This window comes from Palaemon carinicauda, chromosome 7, assembly GCF_036898095.1.
Source record: "Palaemon carinicauda isolate YSFRI2023 chromosome 7, ASM3689809v2, whole genome shotgun sequence".
NCBI classification, from domain to species: domain Eukaryota; kingdom Metazoa; phylum Arthropoda; class Malacostraca; order Decapoda; family Palaemonidae; genus Palaemon; species Palaemon carinicauda.
Genome location: NC_090731.1, coordinates 62,804,902 through 62,814,901, shown reverse-complemented (window position 1 = coordinate 62,814,901; position 10,000 = coordinate 62,804,902).

Sequence of the window (10,000 nt, the reverse complement as noted above, 5' to 3'; positions counted from 1 at the left end):
CAACTAAGGTTGTAGCTCCGCAATTAGAAATAATGTGTGTGCATACACGCATGTAACAAAAAAAAAAAAAAATTACCACTATCATAGGTTATTTATTCAGTATCTCATTCTTTAATGGAAGTAATTGCTGGTGAAGTGATAAAGCGGCAATATTTTTCTGGTATTTTTCTTCATATGCATTTTTGCCTGATTTATTAAACTGTCTCTCTCCACCTTAATTATAAGTATATTTTTTCTAACTTTCCCACTAATAATTACCTAATGATGGTCTGTGTAGATATTATGTCACCTTTCAAAAATAATACGCTATTCCTTCTAGTATTTTTTCCTTCTTGAAAGGCATTTTTTGGCAGTTTTACTAAAATGCTTCCCTCAACCTTAATTATAAGGGTTTTTATTACAATACCTAGTTATTGTCTAAGTGTTATCATGTTGCCTTTCAGAAATAAAACGACGTTATTTTCTGGTATTTATGTTTTTTTTGTTGTCTTTCTCTTCAAATGCAAGTTTTTGGGGGAACGATTTATCAAACTGTTTCACTCTATCTTAATTATACTTACCGTTTCTGGTGATAATTAGTATCATTAAAAATTTTATTATTACCAGCTAAGCTACAATCCTAGTTGGAAAAGTAAGAAGCTATAAGCCTAAGGGCTTACAACAGGGTTAAATACCCCAGTGAGGAAAGGAAATAATGAGATAAATAAATGATATAAGAAGTAAAGAAAATTTAAATAAAATATTTTAAAAACATTAATTACATCAAAACAGATATTTGATATATAAACTATAAAAGGACTTTCGTAACATGAAAACATTAGCTGCGAGTTTGAACTTTTGAAGTTCTACTGATTCAACTACCCGATTAAGAAGATCATTCCACAACTTGTTCACCGCTAATCATAGCCTGAAGTAGGTGTCATATCACCCTTCAGAATATCTAATTTACCTTCAGCGATTTAACACGTCCCCTCCCAACTTCTAAAAGGATTCAGGCTTGTAACATTTCCGTTTAATATTCAGCATATCTCGAAGGGCTGGAAAACTTTTAATACTTTGGGGTAGTAGAGACACGATCATTTTATAAGTAGAATGTCGGAACTACGTTTTTTACATCATGGAAATTTATATACAGTTTAAAAAGTAAAGGAGTTAGTCTTTTTATATAATTCAAAAATGCTTATTTATCTCTATTATTTCTAATACATATAATAACATTGTTGATATTAATATTTGCAGAAATAATATCACTAGAATTACTAAAATAATATATAATTTAAACACCTGATATATCTCTATATTTCTGAGAGATTTAATAAATTGTTAATTTTAGTTATTGAAAAAATATGTACACTGGAATTACTGAAATAATATATAATTTAAAATGCAAATATATATCTACTAATTCTAATAAATTTAGTGACACGTTTAATTTGAAATATTGCAAAAATATTATCACTGGAATTACTAAAATAATATATGCAAGGTCAGTTAAAATTCCTCTAATCGACAGTCTGACGCCTGGTCCGCCCGTCAACGCCGACATCTCTCCGCCGTGGCTGAATACAATTGCACCCTCCAATACGTCCCTGGGAAAATGAATCCCGTCGCCGATGCCCTGTCAAGAAACACGTTGGCTGCCGTTCAACTGGGATTGGATTACAACGCCCTGGCTGAATCCCAACGACAGGATCCAGAGTATCAAGCTTGTAGGACATCCTGCACGTCCCTCCGTTGGAAGGATTTTCCCCTCGAAGACTCCAACACCACCCTCCTCTGTGACGTCAGTACTGGTAAACCGCGACCTTGGATTCCTGCTCCCATGCGCCGACAGGTGTTTGATTTCATTCACGGCCTTTCACATCCCTCGTGCCGTTCTACTGCACAGCTGCTGAAGGCAAAGTTCATTTGGCACGGCATTTCTAAGGATGCTAAGGATTGGGTCCGCGCCTGTACTTCTTGCCAAACTTCCAAAGTACATCGACACGCGGATTCAGGAGTGGGCACCTTTCCTCAACCTCAGCGTCGTTTCGCACACATTCACGTCGACGTTGTAGGCCCCCTACCCACATCACAAGGACATCGTTACCTGTTTACCGTCATCGACCGCTCCACTCGTTGGCCTGAAGCCATTCCCATGGAAACTGCAACGTCCGCCTCATGTACATCTGCCTTACTCTCTGGATGGATTTCAAGATTCAGTATCCCTGAGCATATTACTTCTGACAGGGGAACCACTTTCACCTCTCAATTATGGACGTCATTAGCGAATCTCCTGGGCATCACCCTACATCAGACAACGGCCTACAACCCCGCTGCCAATGGAATGGTTGAACGTTTTCATCGCACCCTCAAAGCAGCTTTGATGTCCCGCTGCAAGGATTGCAACTGGTTTACTCAGCTTCCCTGGGTCCTCCTTGGACTAAGGACCACTCCTAAAGACGCCCTCGACGTCTCGGCAGCCGAAATGGTGTATGGCGACCCGTTGGTCGTCCCTGCCGAATTTTTTCCTTCTACAACCTCCTCCGACGATCTCCAGCGCATATGTCACGTCGTGGGAAAATTTACTCCGTGCCGCCAGACTTACAAGCCCCCAGCGAAGCATTACATACCAACGGACTTGCACTCTGCAACGCACGTCTTCCTGCGCAACGACTCCAGCAAGCCACCACTAACGCCCCCTTACACGGGCCCTTTCCTTGTGATCCGACGCAGTCCGAAAGCATTCCTCCTCAACATTCGTGGTAAAGAAGACTGGGTCTCCATTGATCGTCTAAAACCTGCTTATCTTCTGCCAGATGACCCGCCTACAGTTTACCTCTCTAGATCCGGGCGCCCTATTTAACATGTACAGTATGTCATTTTTAGGGGGGGGAGCCATGTACCAACCGTATGTCACACAATTGTACATAATTCTTTTTGTATATATTATGCTTGTATCTGCGCTCTTCCCTCGCACTAAAAAGAACCTGAATGATCATGTCTCCGTTTTGCTCTGTAACATTGTCTGTCTCTCGAACAGGTTACGTCCTGTTGCCTTGAGGTTTTGTATATAAATAAGCGTGTTCCTTAATAAACAACTCAGTCGTTTCCAATCTGCCTTTGAGTTCATACCCTTACTCGGCGCTGTCACAAGGCCAGCAGAACCCTAAAACAGTTACTGAACCAAGTAGTCAAAGAATTGCTTGCTGATAGTTACCTCCGCCAAGGATATATTTTGAGTGAGTTTATTAATTTATTTATTCATTTGTCTAAGAGTGACTGTGGACAGGATTATGTCGAAATTACTAAACGAATTCTGACTAAATATTCACCACATGAAGAACTTAGGTCATGGACGACCCCGTTAAATTTTTGAGCTGATCCCGATTGCATTTTTCACAATTCTAAAAATTATTCAAAAACAGATTTACTCATTGGAATTTCACCATATTCTAACTATGAATAGATATTATGCATCGGGAGAAACCATACAATTTAAAGGTAATATGGATTCAGATCACGATTTTGGATCAACATTTCACTTTACACCATCTACTGTACAGTATGCATGTGAAAAGGGGGAGAGTATGTCCGTAGACTTTAGTTAAATGTTGGCAATGTTCCTTGGCAGTTGTTTTGGAATCTCTGATTACTCTTATTTTATATGTAATTATCCGCATGATGCTAACACCAATTAGATAGGCCAATAAGTGATGAATATAAAGTATAAAATTAAAAAAGGGGGAAAAATAAGGCAATTTCCTCCCTAGGCTCATTTTAATGGAATCAGTACGATTCTATAAACTTCAGAAAAACTTCAACCCAAGGAAAGAGATTATTGTCTCAATATCCAATTTTAGAACGCTCAGCGGGGTTCCAATTCTCTTATTCTGGCCCGTGGAGGCAATTATCGAGCGTTCTAGTGAAATTCCTCGGGACTGATATTTTATGGCCACGTTTGCCTTACAGGCTATTCCAGTATGTTTACACACGAACGTTCTCTCTTTTACATATTGTAAGAGTTAGGAATTTTCGTATAATGGAGCTTTCATGTTTGTTTTTTGCGGGTAATTCTCCATTTTTTTTTAATATCTGTTCATAAAGGCTAGAGCCTTCCTTATACGTTTAGAGAAATGAAACGTTTGAAAAGTTGACTAGATACATTTGCTTTGTTGGACCATAAGACGTAGTACGCTAATTGTTCCTTGTAACATAATAAGTTTTATCTGAGGTGTTGCATGAAGTTTTGAGCTCTTTCATTGTACTGGAAATTCGCCTCATTTTTTTATCAATTGTATTTCCTTACTTTGGTGTTATTTTTAATACTTAATGCTGTTTACTCGTTTTAAGGCACAGGAATAATCTTTGCCTTTTGAGAGGATTATGGTAAAATACAGTATATACAGTACGATGTTAAATAATTAGTGGTAATTTTTATGTATTTGTTTATATTGTTATTAATCTCATGCCCATGCTATTCTACTATGGTTACTAGTAGTAGCCTATTATCCTTATTGTTATCATCATTAATTTTGTTACGATCAAAGCTGTAATCCCTATTGGAAAACATAATCAAACCCTTGTCCTCCAGTCTTGGTTAGTGCTATAGCAGCTGAACTATGGCCTTCCATATAGAGATCCCTTGCTTATGGGCACACTAGGGCTCGATGTTCAATCTTATTTCGCTTCGTGTGTCTTTTTTTTTTTTTTTTTTTTTTAAGATTTCATGGATTTATTTATAAAAGAACTAGTTTATTAACATTACTCCTCTTAGAATTTTTTATTATCTTTGTTTATCACTTTTCTTAAAGTTTATTTATGTTTTTGTTTCCTTTCCTCATTGGGTTATTTTTTCCTGTTGGAGCCTTTGGGATTATAGCACCTTTCTTTTCCAACTAGGGTTATAGCCTAAGTTTTGATAATAATAATAATAATAATAATAATAATAATAATAATAATAATAATAATAATAATAATAATAATAAGGAAAACACTGCAGTGCGGAAAAATATATATATATATATATATATATATATATATATATATATATATATATATATATATATATATGCATATATATATATATATATATATATATATATTTATATATATATATATATATATATATATATATATATATATATATATATATATTACATAGTAGGCTACAACCTAGTTGGAAAAGCTGGATGCTATGAGACTAGAGGTTCCAACAGAAAAATATAGCCCAGTAAGGAGAGAAAACAGGGAAATAAATAAACATAAAAATGAACAATTGAAATAAAGTATATTAAGAATAGTAACAACATTAAATTAAAACATTCACATGCACACACACACACACACACACACATATATATATATGTATATATATATATATATATATATATATATATATATATATATATATATATATATATATATGGTGTGCAGACAAAATGTCGACGGACATAATGTCGATGGACAAAATGTCGACGGACGAAATGTAGACATTTGTTAGAGTAGGACAAAATGTCGACGACTTATTTCATTTACTTATATATATACTACATCTTCATTTATTTATTATTTCCTGATAATTCATTTACATTATTCTTAATTTTGTTTGTTCACCCATAAAGATTATGTTTCTTGTTGTTTATGAAATGAATTTATTTATATATTCCTTCGACTGGAAATGCACCACTTTACCAACAGATATCGAACAGTCGTTGGATCTAAACTTAATTAGCATAGATTTACTCTGTGAAATTCCCTTTATCATTATCATCATCTTTTTTATTTATATATTTTTTTTATTTTTTTTTTATTTTTTTCTATTTTTTATTTTCTTATTTTCTTGTTTTTTTTAATTTCTTTTATTTTTTTATTCTTTTATTTTATTTTTTATTTATTATTTATCATTTATTATTTATTATAATAATGAATCATAACATGGTTCAATTGTACAACTACAAACTTATGTAAAACAATTTCTTCAAATAAAAGGGTGATAAAAAAAAAATTGAGCAAAAAAATTTAATTCTAAAAAATGGTAAAACAGATATTGAACACATAATTTATCTTTTAATAACAACATAGTTCTGAAAGGTGTTACAAATTATTTTCAACTGCTCTTAAAAATTGTTTCCCTTGATCGGGATGAAAGTTTGTGACCAGGTTCTTCAATCTTTCGTTGATTCTAACATTTTATGTTCTGCCTGCCAATCCCTCTTCCATTGGTTAATTGCGCTAACAACATTTCTGTGTTTGTTTGTTCTTTTTTTCAGTTTGTTAACCAATTTTTCTACAGATGCATGCTTAATCAACATTCTTCTGTTAAAAGCATTATGCCACCCTTCAAGTGCATTATTCGTGCGTGGCAAGTCATCTACAACACGACTGTGAACTGACTATAAATGAATTTCATAACATTGTTTACATCGTCGTCCACGTTGAACTACACCTAACCAGGTCACTTCAAAATACGTCAAAAATTCGTCGAGAATACATTCTGTTTCTTCCGTTAGAGATGCAATAAGCTCTTCAAAAAAAAGCATGTACATAATCAGAGGGAACAAATCCCAATGCCTGAAATTGCTTTATGATAAATGCATTACTGGTTTCAGTATACCAGGATTGTAAACCCAACGACTGGATTTTACGTGTAACAAAAAAGCTTCTCCTCTTATAGATGTCGTCAAATCTTCGTGTTCATTTACACTGCGTTGTCGCCTAATTGCGCGCGTATTTGACTCCTTCTTTGGCAAAGCCCCACACACATCTAGTGATATGTTTGCTGTAGCGTTGTGAATTATATTTGGAGGAATATCTTCTGTAACGCTGGCTCTGTCTTTTGTTGTTTTGGATTTTTAAAACATCACATCTGAGCCTATCCGGCCGGTGAGAATGGCTTGCAAAAGAAAGTACAGTATCGTTAGAAGTTGTTATTCGTCCACCACAATATCCACGTTTTTCACATTGCCACAAGATCCTATCTTCCTTTCTCTTACCGACAACACAAGCATAGCCTTCGTAAAGAAGTTTTTTGCCTCCTTGTTAGTTTTTGTTATCTCCATTATAGCTATGGGTAGGCCAAAAAAAACGGTTTTACTATACTGCAAACCTTGGAGAAATAATATATATATATATATATATATATATATATATATATATATATATATATATATATATATATATGCGTGTGTGTATATATATACATATGTATATATATATATATATATATATATATATATATATATATATATATATATATATATATAAATATATATATGTGTGTGTGTGTGTCTGTGTGTGTATGTATAAATTATAAAAACTTAAATAAAAAATAAGAACAAAGACAACATAAAAAAGTTTGTCCGAGTTTACTCTCAAGCAAGAGAACTCTACCACAAGAGAGTGGAATAGCATGCTAAAGAGACTATGGCACTAACTAAGACTATAGAACAATGGTTTCATTTTGGAGCTTCCTTCTCCTAGTAGAGTTGTTTACCTTGTCTAAAGAATGTACAAGGAATTTGTTAGACTATTCGGTGTATGTGTAGGTAACGTGAAAACACGACGTAACCAGAGAGGGGGATTGAATGTAATTTAGTACTCAGTGGCCAGTCAAAGACCGACATTTTCTCAAGTGGTAGTATCTCAACGGGTGGTTAGCGCCCTGGCTAACCTACTCTCTCTCTCTCTCTCTCTCTCTCTCTCTCTCTCTCTCTCTCTCTCTCTCTCTCTCTCTCTCTCTCTCTCTCTTTTCTATATATATATATAAAATTTATTATATATATATATATATATATATATATATATATATATATATATATATATATATATATATATATACATACACTATATATATATATACACATACACTATATATATATATATATATATATATATATAATTTCAAATATATATATATAAATATATAATTATATATATATATATATATATATATATATATATATATATATATATATATATATAATTTCAATTATATATATAAATATATAATTTTATATATGTATATATATATATATATATATGTATATATATATATATATATATATATATATATATGTATATATATATATATATAAATCAATATATACATATATATACATTTATATATATATATATATATATATATATATATATATATATATATATATATATATATACAGAGAGAGAGAGAGAGAGAGAGAGAGAGAGAGAGAGAGAGAGAGAGAGAGAGAGAGATTATTTGCATTTGTTCATTTTAACAAGATACGTGTTTTCTCAATTTGCCTTATTAGCCAGAAAATGGATTAATTTAATCAAATTATATCCATGATTCCTAGTGAAGATTCAACAAGCTTTCATTTCAAAACCAAATTTATTAGTACAAGAAGTAATATATAATAAGTTTTCCTGATAACAAATAAAATTACAACAGACCTTTACCGTAACCCGTGTCAGCAGGGAAGAAATAACTCAAAAAGAAACATTCATTCATAACTAAACACTTTGTTTAGAATCAAAAGATCATTATTTCCTGTAGTTCAGCATCTTGCAATTTCAGTCGCTCATTTGTGAGCTTCATCCCAGACAGTCTCCATCTCCTTCAGTAGGGCATCAACCGAACACTCATCCCCAAAGGATCGTAAATACTGCTGCAGGAGGTCCTCAAGTCGAGGTCCTCTGATGCCCACAAGGGAGATGACCCCTCTGGTGAGATGCGTCAATGCAAAGGCATCCGTGTGGTAAATGTAGTTTATCGAGACAGGGTGATATCTTCCTTATTACTAGCCCAATCGCTTTTCCTTATGGGGAAGATGTGCTTTACTATGATCCAAATTCCATAATATGAAATTATTTTATGTTTTCTAAGTTCAGCCCATGAAGGGGGTCCGGGGGCTTGCCCCCGATTAGGGGTTGTGACCTGGGAACTATTAAATTCGGTTAGGTTGGGTTTTGTGGGGTTTGTATGATAGCAACAGTGGTTGGGGGGTTGCACTAGGTCATTAGGAAGGTAAGAACACGGCTTGTAGGTAAGTTGGGGTGGGGGGGGGAGTTTGGGTTAGTTGTCCATTTTTCTCGGCATGTCCCCATAAACTACAAAGGCTCCGGCATCCATTAAGGGCGAACACTCTAGTCCATTGTACAACAGGTGAGGGGCGTAGAAAGATCTGTAGTTGATGGACACGAGGCACCCCACTGCCTCGAAGATGCCAAGGCTACGGCTACGGAAGAAAGTCCTCGTTCCGAGTGCTTGCTAAGCCAAAGTCGATCAGAATGACGTGGATTCCCTTCTCGTCTGGGTCGATCATGACGTTGTTCCTCTTGATGTCATTATGGCAAATTCCCTCCTGGTGGAGGTCCCTCAGCATGTGGTACAGCTGAATGAGGGCATCAAGGGCTTCCATCGGTGTGGGTCTCACGTGGATTAACCAATGATGGAGCGTTATCTGGAGGGAGGGCATGGCGATGCCTGGCGGCTCTAGACAAGTTCCTTTCAGCTTTGGGATCTTCAAATGCGCCAGGCGTTGTATGATGTGAGCTTCTATATATTCTTGGTGATGGAAACTGCCATACTTGAACGTCTTCAAACAGTACCCGGTAAAGACTCCAGAAGGGTGGAGAACTTTTCCAAAAGCTCCATTTCCGAGGGATACTCCTAAATATGGCCTTAGTTTTTCGTAAGGGAGGAATTGGAGTCCTTTGTGTTCTGGATTCAAATGGCACCCGCTTTCAAGGACGATCGAAGTTGGAGGAAAACGACTGAAGTCAAACAGAGATGATTCGGGTACATGGCTAGAGAGAGGGGAGACTTGATCAGAAAGAAGAGGCAATGGTGTAGGGAGAGGTATCTTGGATGAGGATGTAACAGGAGCGAAGTACTGGGCTGGAAAAGGAATTCTCTTTGAAGACATTAGTCGTTCTGGGGTCTGAAGCTGTTGATCTTGCTTACCTTCCGCCTGGCTGTAGAGGTAGCCAAGGATAAGCACAAACACACAGACTGCTACAAGCAAGGCTGGCGTACGGT